The 26,833-nt window shown below is 38.6% G+C and overlaps 1 long non-coding RNA gene across 1 annotated transcript; it reads right to left on the bottom strand.

The window, feature by feature from the left end:
- Positions 1–5,634: 5,634 nt before the first annotated feature.
- Positions 5,635–26,779, bottom strand: LOC106838585 (uncharacterized). The gene is made up of 3 exons (XR_001399897.3): positions 26,495–26,779; positions 18,007–18,109; positions 5,635–5,961 (listed from the first exon to the last, which is right to left on the bottom strand). It is a non-coding gene; the product is annotated as an uncharacterized lncRNA (long non-coding RNA).
- Positions 26,780–26,833: the final 54 nt, after the last annotated feature.

Genomic DNA, 26,833 nt, shown 5'->3' with positions numbered 1-26,833 from the left:
CCCCAATACATTCAAAAGAAGAAACAGGGCCAGCCCCGGTGGCCTAGTGGTTAAGTTCCGCGAGTTCCACTTTGGTAGCCCAGGTTTGGTTCCCAGGCATGAAGGTACACCTCTTGTCTGTCAGTGGCCATGCTGTGGCAGTGGCTCACAGACAAAAAGAGGAAGATCAGCAGTGGATGTTAGCTCAGGGTGAATCTTCCTCAGCAAAAAAGAAAGAAAGAAAGAAAAGTAAAAAAGAATAGAAATAATACAAAGTATATGTTCTCCTACTACAATGGAATAACATTAGAAATCAAAAACAGAAAGAAATTTGGGAAACTCATATGTGAAAATTAGAGAACTCATTCCTAAATAACTAATGGATCAAAGAAGAAATCAAAAGGGAAATCAGATGATACTTTGAGACAAATGAAAATGAAGACATGATATACCAAAACTTATGGGATGCAGCTAAAGTAGTGCTTAGAAGGAAATTTATAGCTGTAAACACCAATATTAAGAAAGAAAAAAGATCTCAAATCATAACCTCACTTTCCATCTTAAGACACTGAAAAAGGAAGAGCAGACTAAACCCAAAGCAAGCAGGAGGAAGGAAATATTGAAGATTAGAGCAGAAATTAATAAAGTAAAGGACAGAAAAACAATATAGAAAATTAATTAAGCCAAAAGTTTGTTCTATAAAAGCTCAACAAATTGGCAAATCTTTAGTTATATTTATAAAAAAAAAGGAGAGAGAGAGAAAAAAAGATTCATATTACTAGATTCCAAAATTAAAGAGGGGATGTTATTACTCACCATAGAGAAATAAAAAGGATTATAAAGAAATATTATGAACAACTGTATGCCAATAAATTAAATGACTCAGATGAGATGGATAAATTTCTAGAAAGATACAAACTACCAAAACTGATTCAAGAATAAATAGTCTGAATAGGCCTATAACAAGTAAAGAGATTGAATTCATAATTTAAAAAACTACACACAAAGAAAAGCCCTGGCCCAGACAGCTTTTCTGCTAAATTCTACCAAACATTTAAAATAGAATTAATACCAACTCTTCACAAATTCTTCCAAAAAATATAAGAGGAGGGAACACTTCCCAACTCATTCTATGAGGCCAGTATTAATCTGATACCAAAACCAGACAAAGATATCACAAGAAAAGAAAACTACACATCAATATCTCTTATGAACATGGACACAAAATTTCTCAACAAAATATTACTGGACAGAGTTCATCAACATATAAAAGGAACTATACATCATAAGCAAGTAGGACTTATTCCAGGAATGAAAAATTGGTTTAACATCCAAAAACCCAATAATGTAATATATCATATTAACAAAACAAAACCCACATGATTGTCCCAATAGACACTGAAGTATTTGAGAAATTCCAACTCTTTCATGGTAAAAACACTAAATAAACTAGAAATAGAAGGAAACTTCCTCAATTTGATAAAATATCTACCAAAAAAACCTATTGGTAACATCGTACTTAATGATGAAAGATGAGAGGCTTTCCTTCTAAGAAGCAAGATAAGGAAGTCCACTTTCACCACTTTTAGTCAGCATTGTTACTGGAGATTCTAATCAGGGCAATTAGGCAAGAAAAAGAAAGAAAATGCATCCAGATTGGAAAGAAAGTAAAATTGTTTCTATTTACAGATGACGTGATCTTGTATATAGAAAATCCTAAAGAATCCACTAAAAAAACTTTTAGAACTAATAGGCAAATTCAGCATGGATACAATATGTAAGAGTAGTATAAAAACTCAATTATATTTTTATATACTTGCAATGAACAATCCAAAAATGAAATTAAGAAAACAATTCCACTTACAATAGCATCAAAAAGAATAAAACAGATAGGGATACAGTTAACAAAAGAAGTGCGAAACTTGTACCCTAAAAACTACAAATACATTGTTGAAGGAAATCAAAGAAGATCTAAATAAGTGGAAAAACATCCCATGTTCATGGATTGGAAGACTTAATATTGCTAAGATGGCAATACTCCCTGAATGTATCTATAGATTCAACACAATCTCTATCAGAATCCTAGTGGACTTCTTTGTAGAAACTGACAAGCTGATTCTAAAACTCATATGAAATTGCAAGCGACTCAGAAGAGCCAAAACAATATTGAAAAAGAAGAACCATGTAGGAAGACTCAAACTTCCCAATCTCAAAACTTACTACAGAACAACAGCAATAAAAACAGTGTGGTATTGGCATATGGATAGACTCAGAGATTAATGAAATAGAATTGAGAGTCCAGAAATAAAATTATGTGTTTATTGTCCACTGATTTTTAACAAGAATGCCAAGATCATTCAACGAGAAAAGAATAGTCTTTTCAACAAATGGTGCCAGAACAACGATACAGCCACAAGCAAAAGAATGAAGTTGTACCCTAACCTCACACACATACCAAAATTAACTCAAAATGGATCAAAAACCTAAATATAAGACCTAAAACTATAAAAATTTTAGAAAAGAAAGTAAGAGTAAATCTTCATGATCTTGGATTTGGCAGCAAATTCTTAATTATGACACCCAAAGTGTGAGCAATAAAAGAAAAAATAGATAAATTGGACTTCACCAAGATTTAAAACTTTTGTGCTTCAAAGGACACCATCAAGAAAGTGAAAAGAAAACCCATAGAATGGGGGAAAATATTTGCAAGTCATATAGCTCATAAGGGACTTGTACTAGAAGGTACAAAGAATTTATACAACTCAATAAGAAAAAAGATGAATAATCCAATTATAAAATGGACAATACACATTTCTCCAAAGTGGATATACAAATGGCTAATGAGCACTTGGAAAGATGCCCAATATCATCAGTTATCAGGAAAACACAAATCAAAATCACAGTAAGATACCACTTCACATCCAGTAGGATGGCTACAATCAAAAAGTCAGAGAATAACAAGTGTTGTCAAGGATTCTGAGAAATCAGAACCCTCACACACTACTCGTGGGAATGTAAAATGGTACAGCTATTTTGAGACAAAGCCTGGCAGTTCCTCAAACAGTTATACATAGAGTTACCATAGGACCCAGCAATTCTACGACTAGGTAGATATCCAACAGAAATAAAAACATATGTCTAGACAAAAACTTATATACAAATGTCACAGCAACACTATTTATAAAAGCCAGAAGGTGTAAACTAGCCAAATTTCTATTAATTGGTGAATGAATAAACAAAATGTGGTATATCCATACAATGGAGTATTATTCATCTACATAAAGGAATGAAGTACTAACACACGTTACTACATGGATGAATCTTGAAAACATTACGCTAAGTGAAAGAAGTCAGTCCAAAAGACCACACATTGTATGATTTCACTTATATGAAATATTCACAATAAGGAAATGTACAGAGACAGAAAGTAGATTAGTGATTAATTAAGGGGGGGGCAAGGATGGAGCATAGGGAGGTGACAGCTAAAGGGCAGGTTTCTTTTTGATGTGACTATTCTAAAATTGTGGTGATGGTCGCATATGTCTATGGACATACTAAAAACCGCTGAATTGTACGCTTTACATGGGTGAATTGTATGGTATGTGAATTATATCTCAATAAAGCTGTTTTTTTTTTTTTTTTAAGTCAGCTCCCTGCCTCAAGGTGGTACAATTTATGCTGTAGAGCTGCCTGTATGATCAGGCTGCTCAGTGCACAGTGGACTCAAGGCAGCATTCCATTGAAAATAAAAGTGACAATGCCCTTAAAAACTGACCTTGGAAGTCACACTGTGTCACTTCTACAGCATTCAAAGTCAAAACAAGTCACAGGCCAGAAAAGTGTTTTTCCTTCTGGGTACATATTCCAGCACTCAAGCTCTTCCTGGGCTCTGAAAGTGTCCAGTCGTCCTGATACCAGTATAATCTGCAGGTCAAGACACTGAGACCCAATCCTTCTCCCATTCTTGGTTCTTAGGAGTCTGAGAAATATGGGGGAGCCACTTTTCTTGTTTTTGTTTTCGTTTTTGTTTTGCTTGTCAGTATGACTGGGAAGGCCACTGGCATTTAGTGGGCAGGAACAATCTATGCATCTAAGAACTACCCCACTCAAATGGTCAGTTGTACCCCTTTGAGAAAAAAAAATCCTCCAGATTGTACCAAAAAAAAGTATACTAAGAAACTGAGAACACAATATTAAAATTCCAGAACACAGATTTCTGATCTTGCTTTAATATGTGGCTAAAGATGGACTTGGCTGGCACAGCAGATAGGCCACCTCACCCCAAACCTGTGTTGTTTTTTTTTTGGCTGAGGAATATTAGCCCTGAGCTAACATCTGTGCCAATCTTCCTTTACTTTATATGTAGGTTGCCACCACAGCAGGGCTGACAAGTGGTGTAGGTCTGCACCCAGGATCCAAACCTGCAAACCCAGGTTGCCAAAGTGGAGGACACCAAACTCAACCACTAAGCCACAGGGCCAGCCCCTCTAAACCTCCTTCTGGTGCCTCAAACCAGGTACCAGATAGCATGCTAAGGCAATATTCCCAGACTCCCAGCGCGAGGTGGATATGGGCGGGCATGATGATTCTGTCTCTGGGGGGTCCTCCATTCTTCTCAGAACCCGCTTCATGGGCTAATCTCTGAATGGAACGTGGACTCCCAATCACCCTCCCTGGCCCAGGCCCCACAGAAGGGAGGCCCCTACATGAGGCAAGCTTTGCTCTACCTGCCCTCAGGCAGTCCTTCTCCGGCTTCAGTCTACATAGAGGTCAGCAAGTTATTTCTATAAAAGGCCAGATAGTAAATATTTCAGGCTTTGTGGGCCATACCACCCCTGTCACAACCACTCAACTCTGCCGTTGTGGGGTGCAGGAGCAGCAACAGATAGTATGTAAACGAATGAGCATGGCCATGTTCCAATAAAACTCTCCTTATGGGAGCTGAAATTTGAATTGCATGTAATTTTCAAGTGTCATAAAAGGTTATTCTTCCTTTGATTTTTTTCAACCATTTAAAAATGGACAAGCCTCTTTTAGCTCATGGTTCTTGCATTTACTATGTATGTACCAGGCACTGTCTTAACAGTTTGTATTTTGTTCTTACAACTTTGCTTTTAGATAAATACTATTATCATGCCCAATTTACAAACGAGAACACTTAGGCATAGAGATATTAAGTAACTCACTTCCTTGTCTTGTTCTGGAGTAGAACCAGAAGTCTGCCATGAATTCCAACAGGAAGAGAAATTCATGGGCATAAACACAGGGCCTTGAAGAAATCTCAAATGAGAGACGGGTCATCCCAAAACCCAAAAAGACTGTGGAGAAGGAGGGTGAGGAGAAGAATTGAGGGCTGGGGAGAGAGTGGATCTGTAGGTTTTGAAGGAATGGGTATCCTGTCTTTTTGTCAGATCCCAAAAGATGCCTGTGTCTTTAACAGGCACGGAGGAGAGCAGCAGAGCCCCACTCAGATGACAGATGACCAGACAGGCTCCCTGCACACCCATTTCTTGGACCAGTGGAAGGTCCCCAAACCATGACACAACCTTACAGATGGGGAGCCCAGCCAGGACCCAAGTTAGCTTCTTCTGTGAGACCAGACACGAAACTGAAGGTGAGTTATACGAAGTGGAGAAGCTTAGATTTCTTACATACCTGTATTTATGGACTAAGAGTCACACCTGCTTGCATGCTGAAGGCATTGTTTTCAGGAGCATAAGAACCAAGAACGTGAACATCAGCACAAAATAATCCCTCGTGCGCTCGCACCACTCGCCTCCATATGTAGTTCCGGTACTGCCTCTTTCCGGGCTTCCTCCCGACACGCCGCGTCCCAAGCTCGGAGTCTGTTAAATCCACGGGCCTCAGCTGATGCACAGCGAGCTCTCTACGGCCAGAGAGGCATTCATTTCGGGAGGGTCATTGGTTTCTCTTATTGTTATTTTTTCAATCTGTTGAGTAGTGCCCAGGAGCATGTGAAATCTATTAGGAGAAACCAGAGGGACAGCTGGAGCCAGAGCTGAAAAGAAATCTCCCCAGTTTATGGTGAGAGTTTTTGCTGAAGCTTTCAATCTCCCACCAACTTCCTGATAACCATTCTGAAAACAAACAGGAGAAAGTAGGAGTTAAGAATAGGAAGAAATAGATAAAACTATTAAGATGAAGTTATCTTTTTAAGGAGATAAAGGAATAAAATGAAAAGGAGAGGGAAAGAATTATGGTTCAAATGCATGAAATAAATTCAAAACAGACAAAGACAAGCTTAAGAATTCATGTGGTGAAATTAATGGCACAGCTTAAACAAAGTTTTTTAAAGGAATTTAAAATAATATAAAATACGAAAATGAATACTAACAAAAAGTACCAAATGACATTTAAGAATGGTCATAGAAAAACAAAATATTTTTTAAATTGCATAGAAAATAAAAGTTTAAAAAGGAAACACTTAAAACAAATATGAAAAGATTAAAAAGATAAAATTAGAAAACTGATAAAGACTTGAAAGGTGGAAAAGTAAGATAATACCATTTAAAATAATTCAAAGCAACATAAATCAGAATAAAAAAACCTACGAAGACAATACAAAAGTACAAAGGTAAAAATATTTCAGGCTAAATTCTTAATAGGGAAAAAGATATTCATGAAAAATGTCAAGGGTGAGTGTTTAAGAAGGAATTTGGGGCTGAAGCAGCCCCACAAGGAGGTGAAAGGGAGTCCAGGGCGGGGTCAGAGAATGGGCGCAGGACGTCTGTCCTCTGCTGGGCAGCCCCCTGTGGGAGCCCCTGGAAGGCTGCTCCAGGGGAGGAACCACACTGCAATAATAAGCAGCTGGCAGCCAAATCTGTCCAACCAACTGGGCTGCCAGGAGGCCACCCCCACCCCCTTGCATGTGTCCAGTCGCAGCTGCAGTAGTCAATGACGGGCCATGGCAGAGTCGGGCAGCTTTTTATACTGAGGGCCACAAACTGTATAGGACAGGGATAAATGGACACCCCAGCTTTGAAGACAGACCAACTCACCCTTCTTAGCTGTATGCTCTTAGGCAAGCTTCCTAACCTTTCCAAGCCTCAAGTTTCTCACGAGAAAAGTAGGAATAATATACCTAACTTATAAGGCTATTTGGAAGATTCCACAAGGTAAAGCTTACGAATTATGTTACAAGCAATCAGTAAAGGATAGCCTTTATTATTAACTCACTGGGGGAAACAAGTCCATTTCCATTACAGCTATACAGGAAAAAGAAAAACAATTTTAAGGTGTTAGGATTTTCTTGAGGGAGAACGAGAAAAGGTTAAAAAATGCCATCTTTTTTTTGGGCTTAAAATAACACATTTATTATCTTACAGTTCTGGATCTCAGAAGTCCTCAAATCAATGTGTCAGCAGAGCCAAATTCTTTCTGGAGGCTGTAGGAGAGAATCTGTTCACTCATCTTTTCCAGCTTCTAGAGGCTACCTGCATTCCTTGGCTTGTGGCCCCTTCCTCCTCCATCTTCAAAATGAGCAGGATAGCGTCTTCAAACCTCTCTCTCTCTGGCCCTCTCATTTCTGTCACTGTATCTTCTCTGACTCTCCTGCCCCTCTCTTATGTAAGGACTCTTGTGATTACATCAGGCCCACTTGGATAATCCAGGATAATCTCATCTTAAAATCCTTAATTTAATCATATCTTCAAAGTCTCTTTGCCATGTGAGGTAATATATTTGCAGGTCCTGGGGATTAGGACAGGGACATCTTTAGGAGGTCATTATTCCATTTACCATATCCCCTATAAGGATTAGCCTAGTATCCATGCTAAGGTGCCCTAACTCTTTAAGACTTAACTCTTACTATGGGCAAATTATTTGGATCTGCCTCAGGACCACCGCACACGTCAGACCTCTGCAACTGAGAATGCTGCCCCTGACTTTCGACCTAACCAAGTGGCACCCAGCACTCAGTCCAGTGGCAAACAGAGAACCTTCCCCAAAAATGAGATGGAGGAGTGATGCCCAGTGGTTTGTGGCAAAAGCCAAGAGAACATTGTGCCCTGGGCATGTTATTGCCCCAGCTCTCCAGGAAGTCACAAGAAAGGCAAAACTGAGAGAAGAATCCATTGGAAAGAGGAAGAAAACTCAACTAGCTTCCTATACTTTCTCACCTCCATTTACATAGACTCTTGTGAGTGTGTGTGTGTGGTAAAATTCACATAGCAAACAATTCACCATCTTATCCATCTTAAAGTGTACAGTTCAGTGGCATTAGTCCATTTACAATGCTGTTCAACATCACCACCATGTAGTTCCTGAACATTTTCATCACCACAAAAGAAAACCCATACCCATTCAGTAGTGACTCCCCAGTTCCTCCTCCTCTAACCCCTGGCAACCACTAATCTACTTTCTGTCTCTATCGAATATTATATTCTAGATATTTCACATAAATGGAATACAACATATGGCCTTTTGTGTCTGGCTTCTTTCACTTAGCATGTTTTCAAGGTCCATCCGACAATTATCCCCTTGACATAGCTTATTAACCAGGAATGCACTCTCCCCTCCAATAAAGACAACCAAATAAACAGCAAGAAAATAAATCATCTTTATGAGCATGTGTTTATCCTGGGCTTCCAGTGAGATGTTTTAAAATAGATTTCAAACTCCCAGAAGGTTACTGATCTTTAAAATTCTACCTTTCATTATCAAGAAGGCATATACATCAGTAAGACAAGCACCAACTCGCTAACTGATCAGTGGACAAGGGATACGAATAAATAATTTTTAGAAAAAGGGTAAGAAATATTTAGCTTTACTAGTTAAAAAAAAAAAAGCAGATTTTAAACAACCAGAGTCAAATCTGGTTACTAGCAAATTAGCAAAATCAGAATTTGTAAATCTTATCCAATACTATCAAGGATGCATGGAAGGAATGCAAGTTGTCCCATTTTTTGGAAAGCATTTTGACAATATGTATCAAGAGTCTTTGAAATGATAATAATATTTCCACAATTGAGCATTTACCATGTGACAGGCCTCTTTTTTCAGGGTTTTTGGCCAGGTTTTCTGCAGTTAACAAGACACACATTTCTTCTCTCTCTGGTGTGTGAAATGGGGTGGAGATGGATAATAAACAGGTAAATAAATCAACAGGATAATTTCATGTATGATAAGTTCCAGAAATAAAGGTGTTTGTGGGGGCAAAGGGGAAAGGAGAGGTAGTGCAGAGAGAGGCTTGTCAGGGAAGGCCCCTTTAAAGAAATAAATGCTGACTTGAGACCTACATGAGTAGGGGAAGCCAGTCTTGGGAAGATCTGGGAGAAGAAAGTTCCAGACTGGACTGCAAGTGGCATGGTCCTAGGTGGGAACCAGCCTAGTGAGTCTAGGAAGTGGCTGAAGACCTGTGTGGATGGTGCCAGGAGGTGGGAGAAGAGACCAGAGGGGTGGCAGGGCCAGTGGGAGATGATGTGCATGCCACGCTGAGAGTTTGGGTTTTGTTCTGAATACAATGGAAGTCACTGGAGAAGTCTAAACGGAGTAGTGCAAATTAGGAAGATCACTCTGTAACTCTGTATCTACTAACTTATAAGTACGTCCATGATATGGTGTTAGATGCAATCCTGTACTGAATTTTTTAGCATCCTGATGGAGTAGAGGCTTCAAACAGGAATAAGGTTGAATTATCGAAAAAGTTAATACCTGTTGCTCACCTGAGTTGCTGGATGCTGCAACTCCTGTGTTTGTATAAAGAGGCAATGTTACATATTCCCACAGGTGTAGTAACTGCAGCCAGACTGCCTAGGTTTGAGCCCCCAGAATCCCAGCAACCGTGCTTATTAGTGTTATGTCCTTAGGTGTGTGTATCAGTCAGGATAGGCTAGGTTACACTGTGGTAACAAAAGACCCCCAAGTCTCAATAGTTTACAGAAGCAAAGAGGTTTTTTTCTCCTTAATGCTACGCATTCATTGAGGAGTAAGCTGTGTCTCTATTCCATGTTGTTTTCATTTCAGGACCCATGCTGATGGAGCAGCCTCCATATGGAATATTGTTAGTCATTGTGGCAGAGGGAAAGGAAATGTGGAGAATCATGTGCTAATTCTTAAAGCTTCTACTTCAAAATGGTCCACTTCACTTCAGCCAACATATGTTCCTCCTGAGTTCAACAGTGTGAGAGTGTGGGCTTTCATAGAGGAAAGGGAAAGGGGAAAATTCAAGGAGAATGAAAGGGTTAAGTATTTCAAAATACTATGCTGTAAGTAAGAACAGAAAGCACATGCTTCTAAGGGTCATGCTAAGAGGATACAGAACGTGAATCAATTATTTTGTGGTGATGTTAAAGATACCACAATTGGTACCGTCAAGCTCAAATTCTCATAGAAGTAGACGTTGTGGTGAACCACAGAAGTAAATACAGTCACTTAGGGAATGCCACTCACAAAGAACATCTGTGAATAAGGCCGCTGTGTGAAAATGGGGCGGTATGTCAGCATGGGTTGCATCCCTGACTCTTCCCTTTCTCTCACACCTCACATCCAATCTGTCAGCAAAGCCTTCAAAATACTATACTCTGCCTCTCACCACTGTTACCCCCATCTAGCCACCTAACTGGACCCCCAACTGCTGCTTTGGCCCCAAGGAGGATCCTGGACAAACATATGACAGGTCATCTCTCTCTTAGTCTGAAAACCTTTTCACACAGATTAAAATTCAAAGTGCTTACAGTGCCTGCAAGGACTGATGCTGACCTTCTGTTACCTGATGGCCTCATTCCTCTTCACTCCCTCTTCTGCAGCTGCTCTGGCCTCTGTGGGAAACGCCGGGTACTCTCCCCACTTAGGGCACCGGTTGGTCCCTCTGCCAGGAACACACTTTCCCCAGTTACCTGCATGGCTTTTTTCCTCACATCCTTAGGGGTTTGCCCAGATGTCACCTTCTCTTTTAGGACCCTATTCTAGCTTTCTTTTCCTCCTCATCTCGTCACTATTGTGTAAGCTCCAGAGAGGCAAGATTTTTTTTTATTTTATTTATTACTACATCCCCAGTGCCTAGGAGAGAGCCTGGCACAGAATAGACGCTTGGAAAATCTTTGTTAAATGTTGAATGACTTAACTGTAGCTGGGATATACAAAATTAAGCTGTACGTGTCCTTAGACCAACTCACAACTGCACTAAACCAGCTTTCTTACCTGTCTCCTGCGTCATGGACAGTGTCACCATCCACCCCAGAAAACTGGGAGTCATCCTGGATTCCTCCTGTACTTTTAGCCCCTCTGTAAGTATCCCCAAGTCTTATTGATTATTCCTTATTGTTTACCAAACTCTTGCATTTCCCTCCACTTCCTTTCTCAATAACTTAGATCAAGCCATCATCATCTCCCATCTCACTTAAGAAAGCAGTCTCCCGACTCATCTCCTTGCTGCTGCTCTCACCTCCTCCCATATGATTTTGTAAATCATGACATAATTGGTCAAAGTGATCCTTTGAAACGCACATTTGCTTAAACTCGTTTAAATCCTTCAGTGGCTGCCCTTTATTCTCAGCATAAAGTCAAAACTCTTTGACTGACTTAAAAACTCCTTTCCATCTGGGCCTGGTATAACTCTTTAGGGTCCTTTCTCTGGGCCTTTGCACATGCTCTTTTCTTGGCATAAAACTCTCTCTCCATCCCTTCTCTGCCTGGCTAACAGCTGCAGTGTCACTTCTTCCTCAAGACTGGGGCTCCAACAGAACCCTGACTTCCCCATCATAGCATTCACCAGCTTCTCCGTTGACTATCCCCCTACCTCACACACCCACCCTAATCTGTGAGCCCTGAGAGCACGAGAATGAAGGCTTGGGGCTCAGCCCAGCCTGGGAGGGTCAGAGAGGTGGCACTAGATCTGTGTCTCAAAGGTGAGCAGCAATTAGCCAGGCTTCAGGGAAGGAACGGGTATTCTGGGTTCTTGAATAGCATGAGCAAACTGATGAAATCAAGAAACACCAGAGTGAGGGTGAGGAACCACGTTATGTTTCCGTTAATCAAGATTAATATGTGCAGGGCAGCAGCAAGTTGAGGGGAGCACAGAGGACCTCAAAAGCCATGGTAAGGGTCTTTGGTTTGTTTTTTCCAGCCACTGAAAGATTTTTGCTACAGCCACTTCAGGAGGACCACTCTGGTGGGGTTGTATGGAAAGAAATTTTTTTTCAAAGACTTAATTTTTTTAGATCAGGTTTTTTTTAGGTTCACGGCAAAACTGAAAGGAAGGTATAGAGATATCCCAAATACCCCCTGCCCCCAAACATGCATGGCCTTCCCCCTTATCAATATCCCCCACCAGAGTTGTACGTTTGTTACAACTGACAAACCTACATTGGCACATCATAATCACCCACAGTCCATAGTTCACATTAAGATTCACTCTCGGAGTTCACATTTTATGTGTAATGTATACGACATTGTATAATGACATGTATCCATCACTACAGTATTGTACAGAGCATTTTCACTGCCCTAAAAATCCTCTATACTCTGCCTATTCATCCCTCTCCCTGCCTCCCTAAACCTCTGGCAACCACTAATCTTTCTACTGTCTCATGGTTTTGCCTTTTCCAGAATGACCTACAGATGGAATCATATAGTATGTAGGCTTTTTGGATTGGCTTCTTTCATTTAGTAATATGCAGTTAAGGTTCCTTAATGTCTTTCCATGGCTTGATAGCTCATTCCTTTTTAAGCACTGAATATTAGTCCATTGTTTGGACATACACAGTTTATTTATCCACTCAAGTAGTGAAGGACATCTTGGTTGCTTTCAAGTTTTGGCACTTATGAGTGAAACTGCTATAAACCTCTGTGTACAGGTTTTCATGTGGACCTAAGTTTTCAACCCCTTTGGGAAGTACCAAGGAAGGTGATCGCTGGATTGTATGGTAAGAGTATATTTAGTTTTGTAAGAAACTGCCAAACTGTCTTCAAAAGTGGCGGTACCATTTTGTATTCCCACCAGCAATGAATAAGAGTTCCTGTTGTTCCACATCTTTGCCAGCCACATTTGACATTTTGGTGTTGTCAGTGGTTTGGATTTTGGCCATTCTAATAGTTGTATAACAGTATGAAAGTTGGTGTTGAGGATGCCACATGGTAGGTAAGTGGACCAGTGAGGGGATTTCACTTTTCTAGAGCCACATCTTGGCAGCTATGTCCTCAAATCTGCCTCATTATTGGTACTAGAAGCCAAGATAGCTGTTAAGTCAAACAATGAAGCCAATAATATGCTTGAGTTTTTTTGGAGGTGAGAAAATGTTCATAATAATTTTTCTGTCAGAAAAAATATTTAAGGTAGTCTACTAAATAGTTCACCTTTCATGACACTTCCTCAACTTTCCAAGGTTAGGTATTACTTCTCCACAGCTCTTGTTAAACCAGGAACTCCAAGGATGAAGCTCATGTTTCCCCAAATATGGAATGGATAAAAACAGTCAACTTAGCAGAACTTTGTGATGAGAAATAAGGGGGGTACCTCTCTCACTTTAGGCAAATGAGATGGAATTCTGAAAGACTATCAGGCTCTAAAAAACATCACTGAAGGTGAAGACTTTTCATTCAATCTCAATTTTCTTAACCCCTTGATCTCACCAATTCAAGTGTGAGCCCCTGGACAGTTATAAAGGTACGACTTATATACGCTGTTACTTACATACAATGTTTCATATTCCACAATGCAAACCATGTCTTCCTTGATATATTAGAAGGATAATTTTCCTCCACATTCTTCAAAAGAAAGTGCTATGATACTATGCTATTTTAAAATTAATTTTATAAATACTGTGGTGGAATATGTATGCATAAAAATATTCATAACTAAACATCTCTTCTTTCATAAAAATAACATTATATATATAATGTTATTTTCATGAAATTTGAATATTTATATTTCATGAATATATATATTATGTATATAATATATATCACTTTATCTTGCCCTCATAAACAACCCTGTGTGGTAGGCAGTACTGGAGCAATTTTATCTGTGAGGAAATTGAGCCCCATAGAGATTAAACAATGTATCCAGTCATCCAGTAAGTGATGGGACCAGAGCACAAACCAGGGCTCGTAAGTCAAAGCCCTGTTCTTTCCGCTGTACAACTACCTCTCCTTGTGTCTGTTGTTCTACCAGAGCAATTGAAAACCTCCAGCAACACTGTTAATAACACAAGAAACAACCCCTCACCCCCAGGAAAGCTCTTAGAGGCTAAAGGGGCTCTGTGGGAGAGGTACCTGAAGACAAAAGTAGAGATGCCAGGTGGGTAGAACCCAGAAGCACAGCTGATTAGTTGTGGATATTTTGTCATACAGATGGAAAATCTTTGTAGACTCTTTGAAACAACTCCCACATTCTATTGGTACAGCCTACATCTAAGCAGAGCCATTGAGTTGGATTTATGTTTATTTCACAGGGCATCAGCATTTCATTGGTCTGTTTTAATGTTTATTTTAGTTCTGGAAGCTCTTAGATACTTGATTAGAAGACAGAGATGCAAAAATATAAAATAAGTTACTTGAAAATCATTCTAAGTTTTCTTTTAGTACTTTTACAGTTTTATTTTTTCCTGCTTAGATCTTTGACTTTCTGGGGTAATGTGCAAGGAAGGGATTCAACTTTATCTTTTTTCAGATGACTATCCCGTTTTTGATGTGGGATCATTTTTCCTAGTTGTGGCCACTCAGTGTCATTTGAACCTCATTTCTATGCTCGGGGATATTATGTGTCCTGCCTCCTCAAGGTATGAGCCAAAACTCAATTCCCTAGCTTATCTGGTGGCTAGAAGTGAGGCACATGACCTAGACTTCATCAGCCAGGCATGCACAAGTGAGGTCTTGATTTGGAAGAAATCATCATGAGGAGACAGCTACTACCCGAATGTAGTATGTGAAGAGAGTGATGAAACACATCACAGAGACATGGAGAAGTCAATAGCAGCAGAGCACATTTATAGTATAAAGTGTGGTGCCAGTATCAGAAATGGTGCAGTCACTCCTTTGAGCAGTTGGACAGGCTAATTTAATTTCCAAATGCTTCACCTCAAAGCCTAACCCTCTGACCCTTCTGGAAAAATTTTAATCTACTTAATGTTGCTTAATACATTTCTTTTCTGTTAAAACTGTCTCAATTGGATTCTATAATTGCAAATTGGAAGCCTGATTACTACATGTGCTGACACCATTTATTGAATAATTCATCTTTTCCTCTACTGATCTGAACTGTACCTTTGGTAAAATTATGTTTCTGGAAAGATGGAACATCAGGGACCAGATTTACCCCTCTGCGTGAAACGAATTTAAAAAAAGAAAAGATATTTGAAACAACTGGTCACAGACATAGCATTAGGTGGTACAAGACTGTGACCCCTGAGAGAGGAAAAACATGAGTCCCACCATTGCCCCAGCTTACTTTCTTGAGAGGGTTTTCAGGCCACTGTGCAGGGAGTGGGGACCCAGGCAGAGTCTGGAGGTCCCCTTGAGTTGAACATATAGAGTTGAGACAGACAGAGTTGAGGCCAAGGCAGCTAGAATTCACAAGGCAGAGTACCAGGGGGAAAAAGCTGCAGGAAAAGTTCTGGATAACTGTAAAAGGTCCACCTTGAGTGGTTAGCTGAATGCTAATCAGAGCATATTAGTAAGTAAACTACCCAAAGCTAGGGAAATAACTGTGTTACAGGAACACAATCACCAGCACTCACAGAGAGCCAGGAATAGTTGTGGTTGTACGAGGCAGAGTAGAAGGCACCATAGTTCATGAGGCTTTGGGTAGAACAAGCCTTAGATTAATGGCCTCAATAGTGTGGTAAAATTATCCCTAGTGTAAGGGCTGCTTGTTCCACTTAACAAAGTTCAAAAGCAAGCCTCAAAAGGATTGAACTGTTTTTAAGTAACTGTATTCCATAACAAAGCTCAGTAATAGTTATAGGAATACAAAAACATCCAGCACCCAGCAGAGCAAAATTCACAATGTCTGGCATCTGATTGAAAGCTACCAGACATACTACCCATAATGAGAAGAAAAACCAGTCAACTGAAATATACTCAGGTATGTCAGAGTGACATTAAATTAGTTACAGAATTAGTAACATTAAATAACATTAAAACAATTATTATTAATATATCCCATCTGATCAGGAAGGTAGAAGAAAGCAGGAACATGAGAAGGAGAGACATGGAAAATATACAAAAGACCCAAACTAAACTTCTAGAGATAATAAAAGCCAATGTCTAAAATGAAAATACCATGGAAGAGATTAACATCAGATTAGACACAGCAGAAGAAAAAATTAGTAACCTTGTAGACATAGCAACAAAAACTATCCAAAATAAAACACACAGAGTAAGAAGACTGAAAAACAATTTAACAGAGCTTCACAGGGCTGTGGGACAACTTCAGGTGTCTAATATAAGTGTAATTAGAGCATCAGAAGGAGAGAAGATAGAGAGGAAAACAAAAAATATTTGAAAGAATGACAAAATAATTTTTTCAAGTAATTTTAAAATTATAAACCTACAGACCCAAGAAGCTCAACAATTTCAAGCATAAGAACATGAAGAAAACGACCTCAAGGCACATCATAATCAAACTACTTAAGCTTACCAGCACGCCACACTACAAGAAATGTTGAAGGAAGACCTATAGGCAGAAGGAAAATGATACCAGATGGAAGTCTGGATCAATATAAAGGAATGAAAAACCCTAGAAATAGTAATTACATGGGTAAAAATACAAGACTTTTTTCTTATCATCTTAATCTCTTTAATAGATAATTGACTTTAAACAAAAAGAAAAATGTATTTTGGGGTTTATGATATATGTAAAGGTAAAATGCCTGAAAATCAAAATATCATAAAGAACTAAAAATGGGAGATTAGGGAAGTTTAAACCTCTGTTCCTCTTTTAAAGTAATGATTAAGTTGGAAAAAACTGTCTGAATCAATTTTTACAGAATATAAAACATAATAAAACTGGAACATAAGAAAAACTTATAACAACCAGGGGAATGCTAAGTGAATAAAAAAGCTGCTAAATTTTTGTAATAGAGAAAAATTGTTGTAATAGAGAATTGTGGCATTTTAACTTACCTGTCTACCATCCTCCATCCCCTAGATAAGCAGCAGCCACAAAATAAGTCTCAATAAACTTCAAAGTTTGAAACCATACAAAGTATCTACTTTGACTGCAACAGAATAAAACTATAAATCATTACCAGAAGGAAAACAGGAAAATTCACAGAGCAGAAATTAAACAACACTCTTAAACAATTAATGAGTCAAAGAAGAAATCACAAGAGAAATTAGAAAATATCTTGAGACAAATGAAAACAAAAATGCAACATAACAAAACTTATGGGATGCAGCAAAAACAGTGCTCAGAGGGAAATAAAAGATCTCAAATCAATAACTTAACTATATACCTTAAGAAACTAGGAAAAGGAGCATAAGGTAAATCGGAAGTTAGGAGAAGGAAGGAAATAATAAAGATTGGAGATAAATGAAATAGATATTAGAAAAACAATTGAGAGAATTAATGACCCCAAAAGTTGGTTCTTTGAAAAATATCATCAAAACTGACAAACTTTTAACTAGATTGACCATGAAAAAAAAAGACTCAGTTAATAAAATTAGAAATAAAAGTGGGGCTATTTCTACCAATCTTGTAGAAATAAAAAGTACTATAAGAGAATACTATGAACAATTGTACACCAACAAATTTGATAACCTACATGAAATGGACAAATTCCCAGAAACACACAAACCACTAAAACTGACTGAAGAAAAAATAGAAAATCTGAACAGACCTATAAAGAGTAAAGAGATTCAATTAGTAATCAAAAACCTCCCAGTGAAGAAAACCCCAGGACCAAATGGCTTCACTGGTGAATTATACCTGTTCCCTTAGGCATATTGTCCTGTCTTGTCCCTTTTTTCTTTCTGTGTATTTGTGCCCTGTCTCTGAATGCCAAGCTTCTCTGATTTTTCCTATTGTGTGTATGTGCCCAGAATTTTCTGTGGTTATGCTCTGCTCACCTACTAAGTTGGCCTGGCACATTTGCTGATCTCACAGGTCTGCCTGGTATCTCTGGTTCCTCTCAGCCACGCCTGGTCATATCCATTATGCTGAAAATGGACCCTAGACATAACAGAGAAAAAGGCAAGGATCAGGTAATCTGGGGAAGACTATGTAAAGAAGGAAGTTGCTTCAGAATATACAGGTCAGGGGAATCAGAAAGAAACAGGCAAGCAATAGATTAAAACTGTTCAGGGTCAGCTCAATACTTATTGAGCAACTGCTATGTGCTAGTAACTTAGATTCAAAGAAAAATAAGATAGGATTGAAAAAACCCAGGCATAATCTTAGAATGAGAAGGTAGGCAAGCCTAGTTCAGCTACAGGGAACACATAAAGGTTGAGGTCAAGGCTGAGTCAAAGGCAAGTTCATCAGGGATCATGGTCATCCAAGGGCCAAAAGTTTCAAACCGTGGATCAGAGTCAGCCCAGCTGCTATCAAAAGAGTAATCAAAGCAGGGGCTGGCCCCGTGGCCGAGTGATTAAGTTTGCGTGCTCCGCTGCAGGCGGCCCAGTGTTTCATTGATTCAAATCCTGGGCACGGACATGGCACTGCTCATCAAACCATGCTGAGGCAGCGTCCCACATGCCACAACTAGAAGGACCTACAATGAAGAATATACAACTATGTACCAGGGGGCTTTGGGGAGAAAAAGGAAAAAATAAAATCTTTAAAAAAAAAAAAAAAGAGTAATCAAAGCAAACCAGATTAACTCCTGCTTCTGCTTCAGATGCAGAAAGCTTCAAGAGACTGTTGCTCTCCCTGTAATGATAAGAATGAACTGGGTAATCTACATAATCATAGTTATTTAAGTCTATTAGAAGCTCTTATGGAAATCTAATGAACGAAAATCCAAGAAATGATAAGCGCTCTTAGGAGAGAAGGCACCCCTGGCTGATTTCATTCTTGGCAGAGCAGCAGGAGGAAGTATCCATAGATTTAGGCAAGAAGAAAACAGCCGATGTTTTAATGCAACTTCAAAGGCAGGATGTGGTCTAGAATGACAGTTTAGAGTTCCTGCATGGTGAAAACACAGGGGAGTCTGAATTAAACTGCCAACTCTTTTCCATAGAGCTTTCACTGAGCGCTCACAAGAAAATTTAGGGCAGGAAATCTGAGAGAGACACCTTCTCAGGCACAGAGGTGCCAGGCCTCTTGAAGTGTGAGGGTGAAGCGAGAGAATGGAGAAGGACTCTGGGCCTTACACTGAGTATAAGGGAGTGGTTACCTACCACTGGAGGAGAGACAGGTAAGCTGAGAGAGAATCCCCATGAAGAAATCCCACAAGCACTCCAGGCCTTACACAGAGTATCAGGCAGCAACCATCTCCTGCTTGGTGGAGGGGCAGGAGAGTTCTGAGAGATCTCTGAGGTGCAGTCACATAGGACCTGCTGACATCTATGGATAGGTTGAGAGAAGGAAGACAAATCTTCCAGGCACTCAGAGCCCAAGTCCTGTTAAAAGAAAGGCTCTGATACCACAAGGCTAGGACTAGCGTGAGACAAATGAAACAAATAGGAAACTTGCCTTTGGTACAAAAAAGGAGTGCTAAAGAACTCAATAACTATGATAAATAATATTTTAATGCAACATTTAAAAAATCAAAGTTTATGCAAAAAAATCCATGATGAGCAAAATCTCAAAATTTTAGATAAAGACAGAAATAGTACTACTGATTTTCCTTCTACCTCCGGCTCCAGTATGGCTCAGCATAGCACTTACTGATCCTATCTCTTTTTGTACCTCAACAAATGCTTCAGTTGCCTCACCTTAGTCCTGGCTTTGACCTGCTCTCAAATATTTCAAAGTGTGTAATAAGCTGAATCTAACTAAGAAACACAAAGCCAGATCAATTGGGATAGACTATATTATCCCAATCCCCCATGCTACAGCTTGACAGAAGAAGAGCTATGCCCTTTTCTGAGCATGAATACTATTTACCCCAGGTTCTTCTGTTATTTGACACATTATATCTGTCATTTAATAAAAAAAAAAATCAAGACTTTTTTTAAAAAGCAAGAAAACTAAATCCATTGTCAAGAGAGAAAACAACCAGTAGAACCAGACACAGAGCTGTCCCATATGTTAGCATAATCACACTCTATATTTTACAATAACTATGATAAATATATAAAAGATTTAGTGGACAAAGTGGACAATAGATGGGAAATTTTCCTGGAGAGAGGAAAACTATTAAAAAGGGCCAATGCTAGAAATAAAAAAAACCCCACATGATATAAGAGATAAAGAATTCTTTTAAAGAGCAGGTTAGGCACAGGCATCAACCAACGTGAAGACAAGTCACTAGAAATTACCCAAACCAAGATATAAAAAGGAAAAAGAGCTAAAAAAAAAAAAAGACTAAAGTATCTGAGTTGTGTGGAACAATATTAAACAGTTTAATATATGTGTGAATGAATAAGGAGAAGAAAGACAGGATGGAACAGAAAACATTTGAAGTGATAATGGCTGAGAATTTTTCTAAAATTAATTAATTACACTAGCCCATAGATCTAAGTTTAGTAAACCTACAGTAGGTTAAATCCAAAGAAAACCACATCTAGGCACATCAGAGTCAAATGGCTGAAAACCAAAGGTAAAGACAATATTTTGAAAGCAGAGACTAAAGGATACATTACCTACAGGGGAACAATGATAAGAATAATGTCTGCCTTCTCATCAGGAATAACAGAGACCAAAAGATAATGTATCGGTAACTTTAAAGGTAAAAGGAAAAAAATCCCCATCAATCTAGAATTCTATATCTAGCAAAAATATCCTTCAAAAAATGAAGGTGAAATTAAGACTTTTTCAACAGACAAAAGCCAAAAGATTTATCGCCAGCAGATCCATGCTGCAAGATCCACTAAAAGAAGTTCATCAGTATAAAAGAAGGGCTGACTTCTACCTGAAAGCTGCAACAATGAATGGTTTAGATATATTTATAATAAATTGAACTAAACTTTTTCTATAAAAAGAAAACTTAAGATCACTTATTTGAAAACAAATATGAAGTCTCACCTTCCAATTTGCTTTCTCATTAGTTTCTCCCAAAATAAGGTCTTAAAGCTATCATTGACATTTTTCTCATAATAAACCCTCTCAGGACACTATGTGGCCAGTGTAAGTACAAAGGGAGAGGAAGACATATTTAAGAGCTTTACTATCACTATAACCATTCCTAGTTGAATGTTGTTCTCTTCTTGTTCCATTGTCAAAACACAAATCAGCACTGATATTCAGTTTTGAATATTTTAAAATGTAGTATTACTTGGGAAAAGTATTTTTCACACATTTGTGTATGTATTGTGTATATGCCTCAAGTTAAATTGATGGCTTTGATGTATGCTCAAAAGCAGGGTGAATAACACAAAAATTAATAATATCCTTAGTTATAACCCTAATGGGATAAGTCCTGAGATTCGTGCTAAGTGCCATTTTGTATTTTTCCCCTTACGTGCTCTGTACTGTATAACTAGCTCCTCAAATCATACAGCTGCTCTTAAAAATGAAAAAGAGAAACAGCTTGACATTTTGTACATATTTTCTTTTTCTTGATCAAATCACACACATAGAAACATGTAATGCAACTGAGTGGAATATATATCCAAGTCTTGGCTTACTGTTATCAATGGGCAGAATTGCACCATAAGCATTATCAGATTACTCCTTTTATTGATCCTTATGCCATCTAAATTACTGAATAAACTGTTAATCCATTTTAAAAAGTTCATTAGGCTGAAGGGAAATTATATTGGATGGAAATACGGCTTTGTAGGAAGGAAGGAAGAATAGCAGAAAGCGTTAAAATGTTGAAACATATAAATGCAGAGCAGATAAACAGAAATCAAACACTAAGAGAGTAGACTTAAACTCAAATATATTTCTAATAGCCAAGAACTGAAAACAGTTCAGGTCTCCATCAACAGAGCAGGGATATACAAACTATGGCATATTCAGACAATGAAATACTACCTAGCAATGAAAGGGAATACACACCTTGCAGAAGTAATCACATGAATAAATCTCAGAAACGTGCTGAGTAAAGGAAGCTAGATACCAGAGATGTGGCATACTGTATTATGTCATTTAAATAAAATCCAAGAACAGGCAAAGCCAAGTTATGGTGATAAAAATCACTATAGGTGATGGAAATCACCACAGAAAGGTTACTCTGGGCAGGGGTACTGACTAGGAAAAAACACTTAGAAACGTACAGTGGTGATGGAATGTTCTCTATCAGGGTTTGGCAAAACTTTTCTGTAAGGGAATGGAGAGTAATTATTTTCAGCTTCAAGGGTCACACAGTCTCTGCAAGTACTCAATTTTACCAATATGGCATGAAATTAGACACAGATAAAACACAAACAAATGGGTGTGGCTGTTTTAATTTTATTTATAGACAATGAAATTTGAATTTTGTATAATTTTTATGGTCACAAAAGTATTATTACTATTCTAGGTGGTTGTTTTTTTTAAACCTTTAGTGTGTGGTTGTGTCCTAGCTGTTAGTTTAATTCTCTATGTGAGCTGCCACCACAGTATGACAACTGAAAGACAGGTGGTGTGGTTCCATGACCAGGAAACGAACCTGGCTGTGGTGGTGAGAGTGCCAAATCTTAACCATTAGACTGCCAGGGTTGGCTTAATCTAGGGTTTTTTTAAACATTAAAAAATGTAAAAACCATTCTTCACAGGCTGTAGGAAATTAGGCAGTGGGTCAGATTTGGCCTGTGGGCTGTAGTTGGTTGACTCCTGTTCTTTCTATATCTTGATAGGGGTGTGGGTTATATGGATGTATGAATTTGTAAAACTGATGAAATTGTTCTTCTCATAAGATCTGCACATTTCTCTGGATGTAAATTATTCCTCAACAGAAAAAGTCTTTAAAAAAAAAAAGGCAAGAAGCTTAGCACTGATGCTTTGCTTGCCTCATTAACTGTCACAGGTGCACTGCACTAACAGAAATAGCATAAGACATTTAAATTTTCACACAAAACACCATTGCTATGCTGTTTAACAGAAGCAGTTTTAGACAGAAAATATTGTATTCTAATTACTTTGCAGTTGAGGAATAAAGGTCCAAACAGATTTCCAAATTTCTAGTTGCTAACTTTCTTAAAGGCTTTTGGAAACTTCTCATGTCCCTTGGGGTAAAAGTCAACTCTGCTAGTTAGTGGCAGGATTTTGACTGGAATGTGTATGCTGGCACTTGGATAATAGTTTTTTGGGTTTTTTTTTCCTTTTTCTCCCCAAAGCCCCCCAGTACATAGTTGTATATTCTTCATTGTGGGTCCTTCTAGTTGTGGCATGTGGGACGCTGCCTCAGCGAGGTTTGATGAGCGGTGCCATATCCGCGCCCAGGATTCGAACCAACGAAACACTGGGCCGCCTGCAGCGGAGCGCGCGAACTTAACCACTTGGCCACGGGGCCAGCCCTGGATAATAGTTTTTACTAACCAGAAGTGATTTCTGGCAAAACCTCCAAGCTAAAACATACTGGGTGGAATTGCTGATATATTGCTGTTCACTCCTTCAACTGCCTTGACCTCAGTGTATCCTTTGATCTCTCTGAATAGTCCTCCAAGTTGAAATTCTCTCTTGCCTTGTTTCCAGGATGCATCTCTGCTAGTTCTCCTCCTGCTTCTAAGATCTTTCTTGGTCTTTTCAGTGTCCTTTGATGGTTCCTGCACGAACAGTCTCCTCACCCTCCTCAGGCTCAGATACCCCGTTCCAGGCTTTTCCCACACGTGAGTATCTCTTCATCCTGATTGGACCCTAACGTACCACACTAGGCTGCCTCCATTCACAGATGCCATCCTCATCTCACTTGGGATCTAGATATCCCATGCTGGGTTGACCTTCTGTGTATCTACTCTTCTCACCCGACTTGGGCTCTGACTCCCCATGCCAGGCTACTACTACTTACTTTTTTGAGCTCAAACATTCTGTGCCAGGCAGCCTCTCCTTATGAAAACCCACCTTTCTCTGCACTCCTAATGGCTTTAGGACTAAAATGTTTGGAAAGAGGACGGGGAAGAGGAGGAGGAAGGAAAGGGGAAGGAATCTTAAAATATTTTACTAGATTTTTTATAGTTAGCTCTTTGATCCATCTGGAACTTACTTTTGTGAATGTTGATGTAGGGATCTGACTTCGTTATTTTTTCCTAATGAATAACCAATAGACCCCAAAGCATATATTGAATAGTTTATTATTAGTACTCATTTGTAATGGTGTGTTAATCATAAACTAATTTTTCATATATACATGGGTCTGTTTCTGTGTTCTCTTAACTTTTTATATATTTCTATTTTGATTCTTTCATTCATTGAAATTGTAGTTTAATTAGAGGAGAAATGATATCTTTACTTTATCAAGTCATATAAGGAGATGGAATTTTCCAAATCTTTTATGCATGTCAGTAAAGCCTTATAGTTTTCTTCATATAGGTTTTGTTTATTTCATGTTATGTTTTTTCTTAGATATTCCATAGTTTCATGATCATAATGGTTTCTTTTTTCTATTATATGTTCTAATTGATGCTTGTTAAGGAATAGGAATTATTTTGATTTTTGTTCACGGATCTTCTATTGCACCAACTTCTTGCCTCTTGTATTAGTTCTAATAAGTTGTCATTAGTGCTCTTGAGTGTTAATGTAGTAGACTCCATCTATAGGATTTTAAAATTAACTTCAAATTTCAAGTTACACATGAATACATTTGACTTATAAAAATGAGAGAATTACAAATACTAAATTGCCTTTAACAAATTCTCCCAATTCTAGTGTGCACCCCCAATACTAGCAACTATCATTATGAGTTTTAATACATATATTTCATAGAACACATACAGTGTTACTTTTGTGTGCATATTTTTAAATAGTACCAAATGCAACTTTCTTTTTTCATTGAAAATGTTTTGCTCAACACACACGGTGACTATTTTAAAACTATACTGCTGCATTTAACTTGTTGATATTTTACATAAGAATTTTCCATCTATATTTATAAGCATGATTGAACTACAGCCATCCTTTCTAGCAGTCTCCTCATTCATATTTGGGAGAACTTGTCCCTAGTGATTGCCTTTCAAATTAGTAGATAATTATGTAATCTAAGTCCTTCATACCCTCACTTGTTTTAAAAATCTGAGGTGCCTATTTCTGAGATAGATGTATTTATATCTTCTACTCTGACTACAAACTGCCAAATTTTTTTGTAGTTCTTACAGTTTAGTCTTAACTTAGGCTAGGGTACCTTTCCAGAGTCACAATAGTTCAAGAATATATATTATCTCTATGGACTTTATCCTTCATTAATATAAAATCCTTTTCTCTTTTGATGTTTTTGCTTTTAATTATGTTGATATTGCTATACTGCATTCCTTCAATTACCATTTGATTAGTAAATCTTTTAACTCAATATTTAAAAGCTTCCTCTGCTGTTGTTGGAGTTTGCTTGTGGTCAATTTATAGCTGGATTTTGTTTTTAATTTGTCTTTTTAACTTATGAGTAAAATTAACCCATTTATATTTATTGTAAATATTCATATTTGGACTTACTTTTCTCATTTTATTTTTTCTATTTACCATACCTTCATCTAGTTTTTCTCTTCTTGTTTCCATTTCTGACTTTTGTTGGACTGTATATGTTTTCTTTGTTTCATTTCCCCCCTTTTAATGGTCTGCAAATTATAAATCCAATTTAATTCTTCAGTGTTTATCCTTAATTTTAAAATTTATTTAATGTCACATATTCAAAATATATATTTTTAAAATCAACACCTGGAGATATCTTGCATCTATAATCCCTTGAATAGTTTCTAAACTTTTTCTGACGCTGTTTTCACACTTGTAAAATTGGGAGCTTAAGTTCTTCACTCATTATCTTAATGATTAAATGTGATGCCATGTCAAGCACCAGCCTTTATGAAATAAGAAGTCTTGAAGTCCTTCATTCCATTTCTTCTTCACTCAACCAAAAAACTTCAGGTCTCAAGCACACAATCACCTCTTATCTCCTTTGTCCTTCAAAGTCACCTCCTCTTTAATATTTCTTGCATCATTATGGCCTTCCTCTAGTCTTTCAATTTCTTTGTAAGTCTCAAAGTATCTTCTCATCCACCCTTTACAAAGCAAAATCACATTCTGTATTGTACTGAATGGCCTCTTTTGCTCCAGATTTAATAAACGTCATTTCCCAATGACCCCATGCCTTTCTTCATTTTTCCTTCAAAATGGCGGAGTTTAGACGTTCCATGATCAGCACCACGTGCGCCTGCGCCTCCCGCGGCCATTTCGCCCAGCAGCCCAAGCTCCAGCCCCTTGCTCCGCGAGGCGCCTGCGCACGAGCCTCTAGAGCACTGTCGCTCCTCCCTCTAGCTGAGTACGCTTGAAACCGCACGTTCCCGTCCCTTCCCTCCCCCACCGACTCTGCGCCGCTCTCACCCCTTTCCTGTGAGATTCTTCCGCCAAGTGGAAGGCTCATCTTCGGTCGACAGCCTACGCACTTGAAGAGCAATCCAATAGGCACTTCCAGCCCTGGCGTTCGCCATTCAGTCTTATCTGTGCACCACTGCAGTTTTCCTCTGGGCCCTAAAGTTGATAACCGATTTCGCGGGACTTTTTTGCATACCGTGAGGCAACAAATGGAAAGAATGGCTGTGGCGGAGGGATCTCTCGCTTACGCTCTGTGTACTTTAACCTAATGGGGGTCGTCCGGGAGTCGGAAGGGGGAGGGGAAAGGGAGGAGGCAGCCAAGGAATTGTTTTTTTCTCTCGCCCCGCC

Source organism: Equus asinus, chromosome 6, assembly GCF_041296235.1.
Source record: "Equus asinus isolate D_3611 breed Donkey chromosome 6, EquAss-T2T_v2, whole genome shotgun sequence".
NCBI classification, from domain to species: Eukaryota; Metazoa; Chordata; class Mammalia; order Perissodactyla; family Equidae; genus Equus; species Equus asinus.
Note: the sequence above shows the minus strand (reverse complement) of the source record. Positions and strands in the feature narration are given on the sequence as shown.